A 16,629-nucleotide genomic window follows, 5' to 3' on the forward strand; every position below is an offset into this window, starting at 1 on the left:
AGTCTTTTTAAAAGTGTCTGTGTTACAGTGTAAGATGAGCTGGACAGACATTTCTTATATAAAACCTGGTAATTGCAACATATTTAAGTAGTTTGGATTAAGGAAAGTAAGGCAAATGAAAACCTTTCCTAAATTGTGAGAACCCTGCTGAATGTGGACTCTGCACGTAGCTTATTTATGATGTAAATTAGGAACGCATTTGCATATTAGTTCAGGAAGTGTTCAACATTTATTTACTGATCATGTGGAAGTAGTCATAATTATAACTAGTAAACATTTCAAAGCCATAACATGGTAGGCGGAGTGCCCCTGGTGTGAAATGTCATGCAGGTGTATTCTATGTTACAGGTTTCTATTCAGAATGAGTATGAGGACTTGTGGTGAAAATAGGAAGTTTGCACACAACATAACCATTCATCCAGAGCCCAAACACTAGTATACACTGGTATAGATAGTAGCTAGACACAGTTCACTTTACTGAGGTCCGTATTTTTACTTTGGACGCCTTCGGCTGGGACCACCACCGCCAGGGTCCCAGAAAGACAGCCAAGGCCGAAGTGGGCTTGTCCGCAGATTACGAGTATAATCCCGGGCGGGCAGTGCTGTTGCGGTCTCATGGTGGTGGTAGGATAGACTCATAGGAGAGCCTTTACAGTATACTGCCGCAGTGAGAGAGAGGGAGAAACCTTGTTTATTTAGACCACAGCCTTTTAAACAGTACAAAACGCAATCAAGATCAAATAGTGTAAACAATCTAATTTCTACTGCCGCAGTGACATCGCTGAATTCTCGCCCATGCACGGTGTGGCATGCACCATGTTGTGCATGCCACACAGTGCATGCACGACATTCACTTTTAAGGGGGCACATCATGTGCCCCCTGCATCCACCCCATGGGCAGATTTGCCCAAGGGCCCTTTTGCAGGCCCCCTCATTACTCTTCCACCAGCTTTTTCATGGCAGGAGCCCCCTAAGTGTTCTTCATCACCCAGGGAAAACCTTATGTATTGACCAAAAGAGCTAAAATATGTTGTGACCAAAGCTGCCTCTCTAATCAAATGGCAATGTCACAATCAAATAAATAAAATATGAACTTCACAATATAATGAAGTTCTCGTGGAGCCCTCTAAATTCATCTCTTCCTCACCACCTCCCAGTGTTTAACTTCCAAGGAGTAAACCTCAAGAACATTTTTGGAAGTTCATGGTCAAAATCATCCAGCATGTTAGTGTTAAGAAATGGGCTGCCAGAGATGGTGCCCTACTATTCCCAGCATATAGTTATTAATGGGATGTTCATCACATAATGTACCATTGCATATGCATCACATCCTGTATTGAAAAAGACTCATCATCAACCACTTTGTCCTAAGAAGATCATCAAATTCAGAGCCATGAAATGCCCATCTTATCATGTACCGCTGAACGATCAGTTTAAATTAAAATTGCATATTAGTGTAACTGGGACCACTGCAGCCAGGCTTTCTTGCTCATGCTTCCTGTGCCTAAGCAGATGTGACTGTCTATGACGATTTAGAGCCTCACTTTCATATTTTTGGATATTGAGACAACAAAACATGAATTACTTTGCTCAATCAATAAATTATGGTATTGCTGCATTTGAAGGTAATTTCTTAATTTTTCATGATCCCAGACTCCTGATGTGAGTCGCACTGAAAACCTGCATTGTGACTTGGCTTCATATAGAAGCAATTTTTAGTTTATTGTTAAGGGGGACCCTCTGCCCAATTCTGAGATATTGATTTTTCTTTTTGTTAACAAACCTTCTTAGACTTTGATTGGTGTGCGCACAAATGTTCTTTAACAATCCTTAATGTTGGCCAGGAAGTGCCAGTGCTTGACCGGAGAGAGAGGGTGCGGCCGGGCCAAGTTACGAAAGAGAACCCCAGGGACCAAAGATAAAAGGGGGCATTCTCTAGGGGTGGTGGGACTTGAGTGGAGGACGCCGTGGGTTTCAACTCACTGAGCAGGCCAGACATCACTGGCCTAGCTAAAAAATGATGACGTCTGATTGTGTTTATGAACTGTATACATTTAAAGAACTGAGATGCTGAAATTTTGGTCTGAGTAGCTGCCAATGGAATAAACCAGTTTGGGCCAAGTCTTGGGTAACAAAGGTTAGAAGTGTGCATGACGTCCATGGGCTAGAGTAAGAGGCTCTATAGCAGTGCTGAAAAGTAGGGAAAAGTAGTGCCTAGAACCCTAACCACATACGCTAATGAATTAATGTGTGAATGAAACAGGTGCACCAGAAAGGGTGGTCAGTGTACAGACGTGAAAGAACTTTCTTAACCCTCATTGAGAATAGACAGGAAACAGATGTTAGATCCACCTAAACTCCTTTTTTCCTTCTCCCCCAACCCCTCCGCAGAATGAACTGTGGCACAAGGTATGCAGACTCCTTGTTTGTGCCTGGTTGTGAGTGAGAGTGCAGTAGGAATGGGGAAGAAAAATACCACTGAAAAAGCCTCAGCAAGAGGGATTTCCGCTCATGAGAAGTACCATCAGTATGAAAAAAGCACATGTATTAATTACTGGGTCAAGAGTACAAGCGCTGATGATAAAAGTATTTTCCAAAAGAAAAGTACCTTTGATCTTGAGCGCTTAAATAATCTAAAGAATTGACTGACGGATCCTAGCTACAAACCTAGTGAAGAACAATGATAGTATTCCTAAATTGATATGAAAAAACTGTGATGCATACACAAGATTATCAAGTGCGGGGAGTGAATGACGCCCGTGAAGAACAGAGATAAGAAATTAGTCTCTTGAGGGACAGGATTAGGGCTTGTACAGGCTCTGTCCCATCTCCTCCTTAGATGTTTCCCCAAATTACTAGCGAGGATTCAGAAGTGGTGGAAGAAAAGGAGGAGGAGCTATTAGATGTTTTGATTTCCCTTTGCCAGTAAGACATACTGTGGTGCACCGCAAAGTGTCTGGTGATGAAACAGTCCCGAGCCAATGCGCTGACTTAGGGGGCAAAGGCAAATTTAGCGCAAGATAGCGCAGCGATTGTGGCAAGCAACAACATGACTGTTGCAAGGATGAGACAAGAATCTGAGACAACAATACCCAACTTGCCTTAAGACAGACTGAAGGGCGAAAACCAAGGGAGATCAAAAGAACCCCCAATTGGACCAACGTTCACCACTAAGTAAGAAGAAAGATATATAAGATATGAGATAACTCTGTAAAAATTACACTGTATTTGAATGTTACAATCCTAACTAGGCTGATGTGAATCAACTGCTATGTATTGTTATACCAATGGAAGTGAAATGCCAATCGGTCACAGCGTCACTTTGTGTAGCCACTCTTTTTGCTGCTAAAGATGTACTTTTGTATGTTGTCATTGGAGTATACAAAAAGAACATGTGATGGACAGAATGTTGAACAATGTCAAAAACTCACCAAAGTACAGAGATCCAGGATTAAATCCATCGTTTTTATGCTCCCCACGCCATTCCAGTTTAAAAAAAAAAGTTTTTAAAATATCTTTTTATTGGTTTTATTAACAAAGAAATCAACATTCTGCAAAATCACGTATTACAGAAATAAATGGCATTCGTATATGGCAGTTAATTGGGGATACAATACAATCATAAACTACGACCTGGGGACAGGATAGAGAAATCAGGGGGACAAGGATTCATCATCGTGGGGGGTTGTAGGAGCAACACAGATATCCCCCCTATATGCGTTCCACTTAGCCCAAACTCGGGATCCTTTTTGGGGCACCCTTTGCAACGCCATTCCAGTTTAAACCCAGACATATGCAAATCGGTCATGACCCTGTTCCCCAAGGGAACAGTCCAGCCCGAACTGTCAGGCCAGGTTCACCCTGGACAGGAAAACAAGCATCCTAGGACCAGTTTCGGGGTTTCACCTCTCATCTGCCTGGATAGCTTGACTCCAGTTGCATGGAGAGCACAGGACCCACGTCTGGGCATACCCGTTCCACTCGATGTGACAAATGCAAAAAGAACTTGTGATGGACAGAATGATGAACGATGTCAGGCATTCACCCCAGTACAGCGATCTGGGCCTTAATCCATTGTGTTTTTGCTCCTCATGCCATTCCAGTTTAAACCCAGCCATATGCATATCAGTCTTGACCCTGTTCCCCATAGGAACAATCCAGCCCAATTTACCAGGCCAGGTTCTCCATGGATTGGAAAACAAGCATCCTAGGACCAGTTTCGGGTTTTCAGCCCTCATCGGCTAGGCTAGCTTGCATCCAGTGGCATGGAGAGCATGGGAGCAATAAAAAATACAAAAAGAACATGTGATGGACAGATGAGGGGCGATACACCAAAACCAGTCCCAGGATGCTTGTTTCCGGTCCAGGGAGGACTTGGCTTGGCAGTTTAGGCTGGACTGGTCCCATGAGGCAAAGGGTCAAGACTGATTTGCATGTGGCTGGGTCCAAACTGGGGTGGCATGGTGAGCAAAAGAACGGTGGATTTAACCCAGATCTCTTCACTGGGTGTGAATGTTTGATTTGCTCTGCATTCCGTCAATCATCTGTGTGTCTTTTGCTTTCTCGCCCTAAGTGCGCCGTGTATGCCTAGATGTGGGGCCCGGGCACACTGTATCACTGGATTCAAGTTAGCTTGGCTGATGATGGGTGATGCCCCGAAATCGATCCCAGGATGCTTGTTTCCGGTCCAGGGAGGACCTGGCTTGGCAGTTCGGGCTGGACTGTTCCCATGAAGCACAGGGTAAAGACTGATTTGCATGTGGCTGGGTTCAAACTGTGTGGTGGCATGGTGAGCAAAATAATGATGGATTTAACCCAGATCTCTTGACTGGGGGTGAATGTTTGATTTGTTCTACATTCCGTCCATCATCTGTGTGTCATTGGAGTATAGCCGGTGAAGGCAGATTGGACTAAGATCCATATTTCAATCAAAATAATGGGGACACTATAGCAGATGATCTTGACCATTTGAAAGATGTGCTAGATTGCTAGTCTGGTATTGCTAATGCTACTTAAAATGCTCAGGAAGCTGTTGGTGCTGCATTTGTTCAGGACCTGTTACCCAAGGTGCTAGAACAGCTGAGAACATTCTGCATTAGGTTGCAAAGTAAAGGTCTTTCTGTGTTGGTTTCTGTTACTAATTATTATATTGCTGTGCATTAGAAAAAAAACTAATTTTATAAATTCAAACTGAAGTATTTGTAAATGTAATCTTTCCAGCAAAGGGTTGGAGGGAGGGACCGGGAGGAATGAGAAGTAGAAATGGCCAGTAGTGGTCGGGTGAGGAAGATCCGCAAGAAAGGATGGTATGGGGTGATTCACTTCTACCTTGTAATTCTTTGTTTAGCAGTGGTCAGATGTGACACTGAATATATGACTGCCCTAACCTTCCCCATAACTCACACGGACCATTTGAACATCCAGAGGGAAGTCAGATCTCACAATATCAATACACAGCTTTCAGAACAGCCTGAGAGGAGCCAACTCTTCTGTGAGAAGTCTTATAGATTACAAATTAGGTCAAATTCATTGTATTCAGGATCACAGAGGGCCTGGCTTGGCAGTTTGTTCTGGACTGTTCCCATTGGAGCAGGAACAAGTCAGATTTGCCTATGGTTGGGTCTAATCTGAGGAGGCATAGTTGACAAAAAAAATATGGATGGGATTTTCAATTTTTAGAAGGGGCCAGACCAAAGCATAACCTCAGTATATTGAGCACTAGAGGTTAGCTTTCCCAGAGCACTTGAAGGCAGTATGCCTTTCTCTTTCGAGTAAACCGTTCTTATGAAAAAAGCAACACTGGGAAAGTTGGATTTGGCAACAGCCATTTTACAACTGTTCTTCTTTCCAGGTAAACTTCTAGAACCAGCAGACTCTATCTACTTTTACCGCTCTAGTAACAAAATGTGCCTGATCATTTAGAGACAGTCTTTACCGTTCGTTGAGGAACATAGTCCATTCTGGTGGCAGTGTTACAGAACCTGAGGGTGACGGTGCTGTTACTCTGATGTTTATTGCTCTTTTCACCTCAGACCTTACTCCTCTCTTTGGTTAACTACAGTGGATACTAAAAAGTGAATTTTACCTTATAATGGGTCTGCTCTCTCTTGTTGGCCAGACGCAGACCAGTCACAAAGAAAATAATTGTTAGGTATCAGTGAACCAAAAACACTGATGTATCTACTGTATATTGTAGTTGATGGCCAGAAATCTACAGCCTTTGAGCTGGTGGACAGTATTTTCTCCTATCTAAAGGTTAAACTTTAGACTGCTGTCATAGTTCCTGTGAGAAGTATCAACAACCATCCTACATTTTTCAAAACGGCAAAAAGTGTATTAAACGCATCCCAAAAATGCAGCTTAGCAATATTTGGTTGTTGTGTACTGAGAGAATACAGGATAAAATCTGTGATTGCCATATTCAATATCAATTTATAATCTTCTAATGAGCCATGCAAGGCTCACACCATGCAACCCATCTGGACGGACCACTACTGCGTTTACTTCTTAGTCAAAAAATCCACCGCACCTAATCCGGCACCCCGCCCACCGCAATGGAAATGGAGCAAGATCACAGAGGAGCACCTCAACTCCACCCTCAATCGCGAAGCCCCCCCCACCACGACTGATGCCAAATCCACAGCCAAAAACTTCACAGATGGATCACCAACTGCGCAGACGAGTTCGCCCCACTCCGCAACCCCGACAGACAGAGACCCAGGAAGGCTTCCTGGTTCACCACCAACCTCCAAAAAGCCAGACACACCTGCAGACATCTCGAGAAGAACTGGAGAAAAAGCAAAACTTCAGAAGACCACTCCACTTACAAGAACACCATGAGAGAATACCCCCAACTCATCAGATCCACAAAGAGGACCTTCATTTGCAACAAAATCCACACCAACGCCAGCAACTCCAAGGAACTCTTCACCATCATCCACTAATTCACTAAGCAGCCCAGGGAAGCCACGGACGTCACACCCTCCCAGAACCTCTGCAACAAGCTCAGCTCTTACTTGCACATGGAGTTAAGCTCCCTCTATGACAACTTGAACAAACAAAGAAAAACCAAAGGAAATGATGGACGGAGCGTTGACAATACAAGCACTCACCCCCAGTCAACTGATCTGGGTTTAATCCATCACCGTTCTTTAGCCCACTCTGCCACCCCAGTTCAGACATGGCCATATGCAAATCAGTCTGACCCTGTGCCTCATGAGGGAACAGTCCAGCCCGAACTGCCAAGCCATGCCTTCCCTGGACCGGAAACAAGCTACCGAGGACCGGTTTCTGGCATTTCAGCAGTCTTCAGCCAGGCTTGCTTGAATCCAGTGGCAAAGTTAACCAAGGACTCTCGTCTGAGCATACACTGCTCACTTATGGCGAACAAAGAAAAACCAAAGGAAATGATGGACGGAGCGTTGACAATACAAGCACTCACCCCCAGTCAACTGATCTGGGTTTAATCCATCACCGTTCTTTAGCTCACTCTGCCACCCCAGTTCAGACATGGCCATTCGGGCTGGACTGTTCCCATGATGCACAGGGTCAGACTGATTTGCATATGGCCATGTCTGAACTGGGGTGGCAGAGTGAGTCCCTTGCTCACTTTGCCACTGGTTTCAAGCAAGCAAGGGAAGGCATGGCTTCGCAGTTCGGGCTGGACTGTTCCCATGAGGCACAGGGTCAGACTGATTTGCATATGGCCATGTCTGAACTAGGGTGGCAGAGTGGGCTAAAGAACGGTGATGGATTAAACCCAGATCAGTTGACTGGGGGTGAGTGCTTGTATTGTCAACGCTCCGTCCATCATTTCCTTTGGTTTAACTTGAACAAACAGACACAGGACACCGAACCCACTCTGCCCCCGAGCAATGAAAGCCAGCCTGCCATCTCCTCCTGGACCCCAGTCACCACCAAAGGCACCGCAAAGACCATGAAAGGCATTCACTCAGGAGCCCCCACGGACCCCTGCCCTCAGCACATCTTCCACAGAGCTGCCGCCGCCATCACACCAGAGCTACGACGCACCATCAACGCCTCCTTCAAAGCCGACACATTCCCGACCACTGGAAACACGCAGAAGTCAAGCCCCTCCTCAAGAAGCCCTCAGCAGATCAAACAGACCTCAAGAACTACCGACCCATCTCTCTCCTCCCCTTCGCAGCCAAAGTCACTGAAAAGATCGTCAACGTCCGACTAATGAAATTCATAGAAGGGAACTCTTTCCTCGACCCCTCCCAAACCGGATTCCGCAGCAACCACAGCACCAAGACCACCCTACTCACCGCCATAGACCACATCTGCACTCTCCTTGACCAAGGACACACTGCGGCCCTGATCCTGCTCGACCTCTCTACAGCCTTCGACACCGTCTCCCACCGCACTCTCACTGCCAGACTCCACGAAGTCGGCATACAGCGGACCGCCATCGACTGGCTCCGCTCCTTCCTCACTGGCAGAATCCAAAGAACCAGACTACCTCTGTTTCTCTCCGAACTCACAGAGATCAGCTGCGGAGTACTCCAAGGATCATCGCTCAGCCCCACGCTCTTCAACATCCACATGGCCCCCCTCGCCCATCGTCAGACAGCATGGACTCAGCATAGTATCCTACTCCGACAACACCCAGCTCATCCTCTCCCTCACCAAGGACACCCTCATCACCAGACACAGCTTCCAGGAGGGAATGAAGGATGTCGCATCCTGGATGAGCAGCAGTTTCCTGAAGCGCAACTTGGAGAAGATAGAGTCCTCGTCCTGATACCCTCCCCTTCTCCATGGGACAATACCTGGTGGCCCACCGCCCTCAGCAGCCCTCCCACACTCACGGATCAAGCCCGGAACCTCGGCATCATACTTGACTCCTCCCTCTCCATGACCTGACAGATCAACGCAGTCGCCACCGCCTGCTTTAACACCCTCCGCATCCTTCACATGACCTTCAAATGGATCCCCCCTGAATCAAGAAAGAACATCACCCACACACTCATAACTAGCATATTAGACCACGGAAATGCCCTCTACATCGGAATCAACAAATCTCTGCTCCGCAAGCTCCAGACCATACAGAACGCCGCAGCCAGGCGCGGCGTCCCCCGACACAAACACTTCACCCCAGCTACGAGGCCTCCACTGCCTCCCGGTCGAGACAAGAGTTACTTTCAAGATATTCACCCATGCATACAAACGCATCCACATCGGACCCCAATATCTCAACAAAAGGATTGCCTTCCACATACCCAAGAGAAACTTCCGATCCGTCGACCTTGCCGAAACCCCGTGCATCCGCAGAGCCAGAACAGGTGGAAGAGCCTTCTCCTACATCGTAGCAAAGACCTGGAACGAGCTCCCGACCAACATCAGACACGCACCCACTCTGCACATCTTCAGGTAGACCCTCAAGACCTGGCTCTTCAACTGACTGGAGCTGCTCCCTCCACCCCCAGCGCCATGAGACCCTCATGGGTGAGTAGAGCGCTTCACAATTCCCTGATTGATTGATAATATAAAGCTGCGTGAAATGCACAATGAATATTGTGTGAAGATAGGACCCTTGATTTGTGCATGGTTAAAACAGCAGTGCTGTGCAATGACATGTCATGCAATGTCAAATAAATGCATAGCTGGCACTGTGCTCCTATCCGAAACTGCATCAATAAGTGACCCTGTTACCAGCCTACCAGGCACTGTATTATAATGTATCTTACCTTCACATCAACGTCATCACTTCGCCCTCCCAGCATACTTCGCCCTATAGCATCACTTTAAACGTCACTGATAAGACATACCATTACTCTAACACACTTATAAGAACATCAATTTATACCTATAAAGGTACTTAAATAACTAATAAATAACATTATTTAACGTTAGGGGTATCATTACCTTTTGATTTACATTTGTTCACTTAATTTTAGTGATATCATTAAATATTTAATATGTGTCAGGGCTGGTTTCCCAATTTTATTATGATTATTGACTTATTATCAATGCTAGTATGATTACTAACTCGAAAATCTTTTAGTATTATATTACAGCTTTAAGTTTCCTATTGTGTTTAACTAGTATTAATTGAATGAAGGATTTGGCAGTTACTATTGTTAATTATGGTTAAATGTATTTAGAAAACTTATATATAAAGATGTAAGTCTTCTTTCTGGTGATTTAAAACCGCTGGGGGGTTTCACGAAATATACAGCTTTCTGTAGGCAGTGGAGATTTTAACGCCCAATTGGATAAGAGGGGATCCAAGGAGAAACAAATAATGGCTGGTGAATGCTCCAATTTTTACCAGCCTCTGCTAATTCCTTGTGCTACATTCCAGATCATAGCTTGTCTTTGTTTTTCCAAGTCATAAGGGAACCTTGTTGGATAGATTTTCTTTTGAGACTACTGTTCTGCACAAAGTACAACTCAAAGGAAATCTAATTACCTTTACAAAGGTTGGAAAGGTTTCCTGTTTCTCTTGTGGTTTGCTTCTTCTCTAAAGTATGGTGTTAGGATGTTCCACAGTCTAGGTCCTTGTACTCCAGAGCATCTACCTCCATGATTCATCCACTTCAAGGCTCATTGCTGGTAAATTAAGTGTGTAATTGATGAACAAATGTGTTTAATTGCGGTATAGCGCTGTGGACTTTTGGTCAAAGTAGGGTTTGTGTACGGGACAGCAGACATTAAACAAGTAAGCGAAGGTTTGAAATGGATGTAGACAGGAGAGGGTCAGCGCATCTGTGCAGCAGGCACGCTGCTGGTGGGCCAAAGGTGCGCCAAAGGCAACCCTGTCTGCGCTCAGCCGGAACCAGGGTCCAGTCATTATGCCCAACCTTGACTTATACTGCGGCTGGATTACGCAAATTTAACAAGATAGGCCCACAAATTCCTTCTATTTTGACCTCTCAGCTAAAAGCAATAGGACTATTAAGACTCTCCAAATGCCTACTTGAAGTCAAAGGAGACAAATCTTTTGGTGACTTAAGCAGTAATCCATTAAGTAAAGCAGGCAATAATTCTCAAAGTCATAAAATGAAGGTGGCTTACTTAAACACTTGTTCTTTGGTGACACATAAGATGGAGGTACGTGAGAACATTACTTGTTACAAACCTGAGATATTCCGGTGGGCAGAGCCTTGGCTAATCGACGAGTCCGTCCCTGAAATAGTACAAGTAGTCCCTGAGGTATATGTTCTGCTTAATGTAAATAGACTAAGCAATGAGAGGGATGGAGGGGTCGAGCCATTTTGGATAAACATTTGCTGGCCACCCAACTTCAATGCAAACCTACTGAGTCGGTAGATCTTTTACTATCTAAATTAGATTTTGGTAACCTTTCAATGGTTTGCCCCCTGGTTTATCATCCACCGTACTGCATGGCTAATTACAATGAGCAAATGCTCGAACCGTTGTGTCCACAGGTTGTACAATACTCCCAAATATTGAATATTGGAGATTTGTGTTTTCAAACTGACTTATAAAGCACAGACGAACATGGTCAAAGATTTTTAGAATCAATGAGGTCTTTGAATTTCCAACAACATATTACCGGGCCTACGCACAATAAGGTCCACATGCAGGACCTCGTATGGTCACAGAATATTTCAGTAGTCAACTTTAAATAATTCCTTTTATTTGGTCTAACAATCAACCAATTGAAGTTATACTCCGAAACCAGAAACAGGCATCAAATCAGATCTTTGTGATCAGGCAAGTACGCTAGTGGCACATTAGCAATTGAAAGTGAAAAAGAGGTTCCAGTACAGCAGACAAAACCATAGCGGAGTGTCGCTGTCCAGGAGATTGAATACAAAGTCACACACTGACAAAAGACTGCGGTTGACCTCCAGGTGCTACTTCTCAATCAAAGAACCTAAGTTAAGCCCAAATCAGCCCTGTGGTTTACGGAAGAGTGAAAGGATGCTAAACTCAAAGTAAAACAGCTAGAATGCCACTGGCACAGAAAATATGAGGAAGATACTAAAGTGAAATGTAAAGAGGGGATAGTAAAATATAAACCATTACTGACCGTAAGTAAATCTAGGAGGATCCTGGAAGCCAAAAATAAGCAAAGGGAAAAAGTACATTTTAAAAGAACTTACTTCTGCTGAGGCAGTAAAGGTTAAACTGATTCCTACTCAGGACTTCTGTGATGAGCTTAATAATTATTTTATCACAAAAATTCAGGATATTAAAAATTGCACCTCCATAGGCTCTATTCTATTTGTGGAATCAAAGGGAAAAAGAAACAAGGAAACTTTGACAAAGTTTTCATAACTTTCCGAACACAGGTTAGTACCTTATCAGCTAAAGTAAAATCAGGTACCCCCAGGGACCCATGCCCTCCGGAAATGTTAAAAAGGTTTAAGGCTATAGTTTTTCCACCTTTATCAACTGCTTAACTGCGGTGTATATTCCGCCGCGATGCAGCGGTTTAGCGGAGTGGGCGGGGCCGCGTCGGCCAACAGACATGCGCAGCACTACGGAGGGCAGTGCTCGCGACGGCCGTTGGCCAACAGAAGCAGCGAAGGGGTTAAATCTTCTCAGCTTATCACTCTTGCAAGGGGTGATACCTGACACATTTAGACATGCAGATGCGATTCCAATACCAAAGAAGCAGGATTTGGATTTGTTGGAGCCCAAAAACTAGAGATCGATATCTCTGCTTCCTTTCCCGCCTAAACTATTGGAGGCCCACTTTGCTTCTGAATTATGCAAGTTTTTACAAGATACTGCATTCTTGCTTCCTGCTCAGGCGAGTTTCCATCACTTACAAAACACCAAATTGGTTTTGCTATCTGTAATTGATGACTTGAGGTAGAAAAAAGAGCAGGGTAATGATGTAGCACTGGTATTGTTTGACCTCTCAGCGGCCTTCAACACAGTCCATCACAAGATTTTGATGGAGCGTGTGAAGGACGTTGGGATTCTGGACAATGCACTTAAATGGACTGAATCCTTTCTTTAGCACTGCATCCAATCTGTGAGGTTAGGGCACTATATATCCGAGGCAAAAAGCCTGGTTTGTGGGGTCCATCTGGGATCCTTATTATCTCCTCATCTATTTAACCTATATATAAGGCCCTTTATTGCTCAATTGGTAAATAGAGGCTGTAGTGTGTATAAGTAAGCAGGCAACACCCATTTAGTATTTCATTTGGACTCCACTTCAGCGCACATATATTTTCAAGACACCAGGAGATAAATCTCTGGTTGGATGGAGAGGAACCAGCTCAAATTAAATGCGGATAAAACAGAAAGTTGTCTTGCTAAGAAATACGTCTAAGACTTGGGATAAACACCAGTGGCCTACGGATCTTAGTCCGCTACCTGTCCACTGACCAGTGGTTAAGAACTTGGGGGTGATGATTGATAATACTTTCTCTATGCAGATGCAAGTGGGAGCTTTAGTGTCTAAATTTTCCTTAAGAAAAACTAGTGAAATAGCCCCCTGAGTGTCTAAGGAGGCACTTTAAATAATGGCTATGGCTTCTATTTTGTCCGGGTTAGACTATGCCAGTGTGATTCTAGCCGGCCTGCCCAATAGCCTACCACACAACTTCAGGTGCTACAGAAAGAGGCGAACAGGCCTAATCTTTGGTGTTCCAAGGGATACTCACGTTGCACAATTGCTGAAAAAAAGCTACACTGGATATTTATGAAACAAAGGTTAGATTTAAAACTTTGTTGCATAGTTTTTAAGAGTGAAAACAATTTAGCTCCGATATTTGTGACAGACAAGATTACATGATATAATCCTAATTTAAGATCTGCCCAAACTAATTTAATTATTATTCCCAAATTTCGGTAGAGTACAGAGGCAGGCTCCTGTTTTGCTTAGGGTTCCATGAAAATAATATTGGGGTAATTATTATTGAAGGTCAAGGAAATGGGTGTTAAAGGGATAGTAGGTAGAAGCAATATGGCGCCAGTAACTGCTATTTTAATGCAAAGGGTTTGGCAGACCAACGTGATTGTAGGTGGAATTTTAAAGAATGACAAATCGATTGCACAATGTCTTACATGTGCTATGCTTTAAGATGCTGATCTAATATCATAGCATTACATTTGTATCATGTGATGTGACTCAAAGGCCTAGCGCCACCACGTGCATTGCAAGTGCATTGTCATGGAATGAAAATAATTTGCTTTACTTTAACAGCTAGGACCCAAACAACAATTGTGAATCAAACATCCCAAGAAGTACTGATCAGACAGCTTTGCAGTAAGTATTAATACTGGTCTGCACCATGAAGCACTGACCATGTGACCTGCTACTCCATACCACCACAATCAAGTGGATCAAAGTTTACCGAACCCAGGAATTTACCCATGGTACATATCAACAGGTCGAACCTGTCGTTATATACCAAGGAAAATTACTGTTAAATACTGGTACATTCATACTTTGGTGAGTAAATCATCAAAATTCACTATTATGATCCATTTTGAAGGGCAACATTTGTAATAGGTGACACTTATCACACCTGGTAAATTTCCAACCCTGGGTGCTTGTTTGTAGAAGTTGTGATAAACATCGCAATCCTTCATGGTACACTCATAATCTTGGCCTGTGTCACTGGTCAAATTATTTCCTGGTCAGGAGTTTTGGGGGATTAAGCAACATTTAAATCGTCCTTCCATTATGTAGTCTCAAGAGAAAATCTAGGCAGCCAACAGTAGAGTTTGAAAAATCAGCAGATTAAGTAATAGGAATTACCTATGAAAAGCCTCACTTATGTAGTGTTATCAGCCCCAATGTACCCCAATATAGGCCTAGGTAGCTGCACAACCTTTTACCTACATTTATCCTACCTTGCTCTATATAACGATTCTGGCGCTGACCTTTTACCTAGTTATGTGCCGAATAGATGTTGTGTGGTTTTCTTTGAAACCTAGCCTCATTTATTATGGGATTCTTAGTATCATATCTTAATTTACTACTTAGGACATGCAGATCAGGATTACCATCTTCTGTATAATTACTCTGTACAAAAGTCACCGCTTTCGTCATCCTTGAACGACAGACCCACAGTACCATTACGCATCTACGTAGAACTCCTTAGGGTACCTTTTGGGTATAAAAGACCACATCTTCACTAGGCAACAAGAGGAGAAACTTCCACACTAACACTAGACGCTGAGGTCCCAGCCTGCAGACGCTCCAGCAAGCAGTGGTCTGACATCCCTTGCGGGGTGTCCAACTCGAGACCAAGACTGCGCCTTCATTCTCTCCCATCAGGTAATGGGGTTGTTTCTTTCTGAGAGGATTCTTGGCTTTACACCCACATACATGCTAGGTACACGTAGGCACACTTAGATAGGGTTTGCATCGTAGGAGTACACTCAAATACTGTCATGTATCGATATGCCTGCATATATTTACTGTTTTAGCACCATGTTAGAATTCTAACTTTTATTTACTCTGTCAGTGCTCGTAATCTTATATATCTGTTTCTGTTTAATTATTGTCGCAGCAAACATGTTTCATACCAGAATGACGCTGGTTCAATAAATGCTTATTGAAAACGTCTCCATAGTTTATTCTGTGCATCTGTCTGAGATTAAATGAGCACGATTGACTGAATGAAAAGTACTGCACTGTTTCCACGATCCCCGAAGGATATAGGATTGCCATGTTCGATAGTTGCCAGAAACTATGTGCTCCTTGGTAAAAATGAGGGGTTATAAGGTGGCACTGTGAGTTAGCTGGTCTAAGGGCTAACATATCCTTTGGGGGTGTCTGGAATAAGTCTGGACACCAATGTCTTAGTTTATGTTGTCTAAATTCACAGATCCTATGTATTTTTGGGAACTACACAACAATAGTTCCATATGCAGGGACAATGGCTTGTACTTACTCATTCGGGGAAAAAGACAACCTTATTCAGTTATGGATATGTCTTATTTGAAACAGATGAACATTAGGTAGAGTCCCCAAGCTTTAATTTTAAAGCAGTAAATCCAGTTAAATCTTCCCATCAGCCTCTGGGTACGTGGTGTTTACCTGCAGCAGTATACCAGTTTCATATTGCATTCTGGGATTTACACAGATGATCCCAAAGCCCATATTTCACAGGAAAACGCCTCCTGTGTTTGTTTCACTCTCCCTCAGATGTTAACATTACAGTTAATAATTTTCTTTTTATTTTATAATATTCAGTGCCTGATATGTCCCCGTCAGAAACATCAGGAGAGTTTTGCAGCAGTAACAGATGGGTCAACAAAACACAGATGGGCGGATTAAAGGAGCACTGTTACGTTTTGTCTCGCATCTGCCACACACTGCTCACAAAACTAATTAAAAAACTACACAAAGTTGTGAATTTCTAAGTGAGGTTGACTTCTGTTTGATAATGAGGACTACGGCAATACTTGGGCACCCGAGTACAATTTTAAATACCGTTCTCTTGTGAGTTATAAGACACTTTAGAAAAAAATCTATGCAAGGTATGCCCTTGCACACAAAACGGTCATAAGTTACTGGTGTCAGAGTTCCCACGAGAAGAAGACATCTGGGGCCATATGTATCAACACATTTCCCCATAGACACAGAATGGACAAAACCCTTTGATACATCTGGCCCCTGGTTTCACTACTGCCACTTAACGTTTGTCCAAGCACAACTATGCTAAG

General features: G+C 43.7%; 1 protein-coding gene across 1 annotated transcript in view; it reads right to left on the reverse strand.

The window, feature by feature from the left end:
- SLC9A9 (solute carrier family 9 member A9) overlaps nucleotides 1-16,629 on the reverse strand; it is a 3,064,289-nt gene that overhangs the window by 1,590,983 nt on the left and 1,456,677 nt on the right. The window lies entirely within an intron of this gene.

This window comes from Lissotriton vulgaris, chromosome 11 (genome assembly GCF_964263255.1).
Source record: "Lissotriton vulgaris chromosome 11, aLisVul1.2, whole genome shotgun sequence".
NCBI classification, from domain to species: Eukaryota; Metazoa; Chordata; class Amphibia; order Caudata; family Salamandridae; genus Lissotriton; species Lissotriton vulgaris.